Source organism: Orycteropus afer, unplaced genomic scaffold (genome assembly GCF_000298275.1).
Source record: "Orycteropus afer afer isolate SDZICR_OR568_19922 unplaced genomic scaffold, OryAfe1.0 scaffold00021, whole genome shotgun sequence".
NCBI lineage: Eukaryota > Metazoa > Chordata > Mammalia > Tubulidentata > Orycteropodidae > Orycteropus > Orycteropus afer.
This window is the reverse complement of record NW_006921608.1, coordinates 12,841,087-12,847,020: the sequence shown is the minus strand read 5'-3', so window position 1 is coordinate 12,847,020 and position 5,934 is coordinate 12,841,087.

The following is a 5,934-nucleotide window of genomic DNA, read 5'->3' as shown; positions in this document are numbered from 1 at the left end:
TAGTCAATGTCATGAGACAAAGTGTATGTGAACTGCTGTATGGAAAGTGAATTTGCTCTGTAAATTTTCACCCAAATCACAATATAAATAAATAAATAAATAATGTGATGACCAATTCAAAGACAAACATCAAAAAAAAAAAAAAAATCATGAGGCCCACCAAGACACAGAGAATCAAACCCAAATGCTTAGGTTATAAACTGCTTTAATTAATGTTTTGATCGTTTATTTTTTTTTGTTACAGCTTGATTGAAATATAATTCATGTATCATACAATTCACCTAGTTAAAGTGTACAATTCAATGATTATTAGTATACTCACTGAGCTGTGCATCCAACACAATCAATATTTTTAACATTTTCATCATCTCATCTCAAAACGAAAATTTTATCACCCCACCTCCACCCTCTCATCCTTTCCCAGCCCTAAGCACTTGTTTATTTTCTATCTCTATGTAATTATGTATTCTGAACATTGTCTTTTGTGACTGGCTTCTTCAGCTTAGCATAAGGTTTTCAAGTTTCAGCCATGTTGCAGCATGTATCAGTACTTCATTCCTTTTTATGGCTGAGTAACATTCCTCTGTATGGATATACCACATTTTGTTTATCCATTCATCAGGTGATGGACATTTGAGTTGTTTCCACCTTCTGCCTATTATGAATAATGCTGCTATGAATATACATGTCACGTTTTTGTGTGAACATGTTTTCACTTCCAAAACCTAGGACTGGAATCACTAGATCAGACAGTGAGTATATGTTTAACTTTTTGAAGAACTGCCTGTTTTCCATAGTAGTTGCACAATTTTATATTCTCACTAGCCATGTATAGGGGTTCTGATTTCTCCACATCTTCGCTGACTTGCAGATTATGGCTATCCCTGGTGGGTATGAAGTGGTATCTCATTGCTTTTTTAACATAATCTTATTAATTATTTTGTTGAGAATATACACTGCAAAACATACCACCAATTCAACAGTTTCTACATACCATTTAGTGATACTAGATTTCTCAGTTTTATTTTTCTGATAATTAGCCTATATTTTTTAGCACATTTTATATCTGCACCCCCCATGATAAATCTTAGCCAGTTTTTCCAAAAGGTCTTATTCCTACAATTAGTCTGTATCATTGTAGAAAACCAAGGCACTTCAAAACCAAAGACTTATAATTAGAAATATATCTACATAAACGGAATTAAGTTTGTTTATTTTCTTACATTTCTCAACAAATAGCAAATTTGATGGGTGTTTTTGGGATAGTCTTTCTTAAACACAGACTTTATAGTTTACCTGAAATTCAATTTGTGTAATCCTGAAGAACATCTCAGGCAGTCTCCTCTCAAGCAGCTAAAACTGTGATATAAGAAACCGATACAACCATGGAACAGGACAGAAGTGACATAATAAGTGACAGTGGACAGAAAAACAATCAGTGGTTTCAAATATGAGCCCAAAACCAAATGTCCCAAGGACTTACTTTCTAAATTGCAAAGTTATTCTGCGCAGTCTGGTCAGAGTGAAAAACTGCAAGGATTTATTCACGATTCCCCCAAGTATTGCTGGAGAGATTGGCTAGTATGTGTATGTGTACATATCTCCTTGACAATAAAGAATATATTTTCAGGCATCCTACCTGTTTAGTGATTTAAAGAAAAGTACCAATCCTTCCTTGGGTTTGGTGTCGTGGGGTCCAACTTATGCCTTGTTATGTCAATTTATGTCCTATTCACCTTGCTGAGTATAAACAGGAATAGCACCAAAAGCTGAAATTCACATTAATTATCATTGTTATTTTAACTTTTACCGGTAATGGGATATTTGGGAAATATATTATATGGCTGGTAGCTGAATATACAAAATGGACAATAGTAAGGTCATACATGAAATAAAACTCAGTCCATAACCTCTGCAGCAACCAACCCAGAAGCCAACCACCTCTACAACAGGCCCAGGAGAGTCAGGACTTGGTCAGTTAACTCTCAACTTAACTAATCTTGCCCCTCCTTCCAACTCAGGACCAACCAGAGAAAGCCAAATCTGCTCCCCTACCCAATCATATCTAATGCCCCACTTCAAGTTCATCTACCACAGCTTCCCCAGCCAACCACCTCCAATCAGGGAAAAAGCCTCCCCTTTATTCCACTATAAAGCTTTTCCAGTCCCCTGCTTGCCTTTGAGTCTCTGACAAATGCAAGTGGTGGTGGCTGACTCCCATGCTATATAGCAAGCTCTGAGTAAAGTGTCTGTCCTCATTTGCATTGTCCTCATCTATTTTTTTCATGGCTAAAGTATATTTGGTGAAGAATGCTGAAAGTACCGTGGACTTCTAAAAGAACTAACAAATCTGTCCCGGAAGAAGTGCGGCCGGAATGTTCCTTGGAAGCAAGAATGGTTAGACTTCGTCTCACCTACTTTGGTCATGTTGTCAGAAGGGGCCATTCTCTGGAGAAGCATATCATGCTTAGTAAAGTGGAAGGTTAATGAAAGAGAGGAAGGCCCTCAACAAGATGGTATTGACACGATGCCTACAGCGATGGGCTCAGGTATAGTAGGAATCGTGAGGCTGGCACAGGACTGGGCATTGTTTTGTTCTGTTGTACATAAGGTTGCTATGAGTTGGAGACGACTCGATGGCACCTAACAACAACAACAAACAGAAGTATATTTTTAATTTTCACATATAAATGAATTGGAAAGAGAGGACAGTGAAGTAGAGTGTTTCCCTAGGAGCTGGAAGACAACATCTAATGGTGTATGATACCATCCCCCACTCCAATACCTAAAGTAACTACAGGTGTGGCAGGGAGAACAGAAACACAGGTTATAAAATCTATATATTGTTTATTCTCATTCTCTTTTTGATAATCATCTTTTTAAAAATTATGTATCTTATCTAATATTGTATAACAATGATGAGTATCAGTATCACATTCAACTGGAAAACAGCATTTTTTCTCTCTTTCCTAACATAGCAGTTCATAATTTTTCAAAGAAGGAACATAATTAGTTTAATACATTCATTAGGCAATTTCTTAACTCATCCATGATAATTGCCATCTGGACCTGATGGTTTAGATTTAGTCTAATTGTCAATATATTCCATTACATTACTCTGTTTCTTGCACAAACTGATGAGATAATTCAATTTTTAACCCTTCCCTAGTTAGCATTTTAAAAACTGTAATATTGCTATAGGATATTAGCATTTTTACAAGTAAAAAATTTCATTTTTATTTTTCTCTTCTTTTTCCTTCCCCTCTTCATTTTCTTCCTCCTCTTTTTTTTTTTTTAATGAATTTAAGCTTTAAGGGATTCTCAGGCCTGTTTTTCTCTCTCCTGCAACCCTAACACCTAAAACAAAACCTGGCATGATCCATTAAATGCCCAATAAATGTGTTAAATGAATAAACTATAGTTAATGAAAAATAAATATTGTATTATTAAAAGTTAGGAAAGAACAGTAGAATGGTCAAAATAAAAGATCTCTTAGTTTCTATTCCCCAAACCAGGTATCAGTGGTCACAAAAAAAAAAAAAAATCCAAATGCTTGAATTTCTGATCTCCTTACCTGAATCCAAACCAACAGCAGGTCATTTTCTTAGAAAGTAAGGAATAGAAGATTAGAACCAAAGTTTTACTGCTGGGGTAGCAAGAACCTACTCAGGCCAATAATAGAACAGGCAGAAAGCACAAGACTAAATATTTTGAGTCAGATAACTCACTGCCTTGGAATCGGACCCGACTCATAGCGACCTTTCCTTGGGTTTCCAAGGCAGTATCACTACGGAAGTAGATTGCCCAACCTTCCTTCTGAGGAGTGGCTGGTGGGTTTGAACCACCAGCTTTCTGGTTAGCAGTCAAGCTAGGCATCATTCAAATCCAACTGGGTGGTGCACATGGCTTACTCTCAGTTGCTAAGTGTAAGGATAGCAGTTTGAATCCACCCAGCAACGCCATGGAAGAAAGTCCCGGTGATTTAAGATTTCAGCCACTGAAAACCATATGAAGTGCACTTCTACTCTGATATATGTGAGGTCACCGTGAGTTGAAATTGATTCAATAGCAACAGGTCTTAACATATTTTTAAGCCTCTCTAAATTTATCTGAAAAAAAAAAACGTAGATAATAACAGTATTGTCTTCATAGGACTGCTATTAATACAATGAGATAATGTCTGTAAGGCACTTAGTTCACTGCCTGGCCAAATTAAAAATTTGCCACCAACAATAAAGAATGTTTTAAATTGGAGACACTGTCTCAGGATTTCACAGCCCTTTTAGTCAATTTTGCCTGTGTCTCTGTATGATTATTGTAGTGGACACTAAAAGGAGACTAAGAAAGCATAGCGTCTGTCCTTGGAATATTTACACTTTAGTCATGGGTTACAGAAACTACTCATCAAACAATCCAACAGCATTTACAAAGTAACTTGAAAATTAGTGCAAATTAAAATCTGTATCAGCACTTAAGGAGGGAGGCACCAGTGTACAGTTAGTTCCCTGGCAACAAAGAAAAAAAGAGGCCTTTTGTGTCAACAGCCTGACACCACCTCATTTTTAAAAATGACACAGAATTGGTTGGATTAGGAGCTCTTTCTCTTTGCTCCTGAGTGGCACAACAGTTTGTGCTTGACTACTAAAGATTGGCAGTTCAAACCCACCTCGCAGTGTCATGGAAGAAAGACCTGTTGATCTGCTTCTGTACAGATTGCAGCTAATAAATCACTATGGAGCAGCTCTATTCGGTAACACATTGGGTCCCATAAATTGAAATTGATTCAATGGCAATGGGTTTGGCTTGGTCTTGTTTTTTGTGTTTGCTCTCACAGTACCCTTTGCCAAGCTTAGGCATTAGATTAAGTGCTAGAGACACAGGGCAGAAGAATAGGCTGTTTAATGACGAAAACATAGAAATTCTGACAAATATTATGACAACAAGGATACAAAGGAGTTTGGATATGCTGAAGAAGAGACTGATGCAACCAGCCTGGGCAAAGGGTAGGGGGACGTTTAGTCCATGTGACCCCACTGGAGTCTTCTTACAAAACAAAAAGACAAGGAGGAAGGAGCCATGTGGGAAAGGGAGAGAATGACAATTGGAGCATTCACAAGGTCAAGGAGGAATTGAGAAATGGAATGTAGTTGGAGCAAACAGGATAAAGGGAGTGGTGAGAGACAAGGCTGGAGAAGTGGGCAGTGTCCATCACACAAGGCTCACTATGCCATGCTAAGAAATTTGAATTTTATCCTGAAAAAGAATGATCTATTGAAATATTTTAAACAACTCAGATTTGTATTAGAGTAAAATCACTCAGATTATAATTTATTGGTTCTTAATCCCTGACTTTATTATAATTATAATAAATTATGCATGTAATAGTAGTGCACTATATTAGAAATTGATCCAATTAAACAAAATAGACTATCAGACAGTTATTAATAAGAAGACATATGGCTTATTTTTAAAGGAAAAATGTATAGATTCATGGCTATAATTGTAGGTGGAATCTTCAGTTAATTTTAATTTTACCAATACCAAATTTGCTAAATATATTAATTCTTAAAATAAATATTTAAGATGCTAACTAATAATATTAATATTATTAATATTAGAGCTTTTTATTCAGTAATACTCAAGCTCCAAGCCAAAAGGCAGGAAAATTACATTTTCTTTCTTTTCAACTGAAGTTCTGTCTTGAATATATATTCCCTTCTTTTCCAGTACTAACACATAAAAGTGTAACCATCTTCCTCAACATAATAAAGGGCATTTATGCAAAACCAACAGCCAACATTACCCTCAATGGAGAGAGACTGAAACCATTTCTTTTAAGAACAGGAACTAGACAAGGATGCCCGCTATCACCACTTCTATTCAACATTGTACTGGAAGTCCTAGCCAGGGCCATAAGGCAAGAAAGGGAAATCA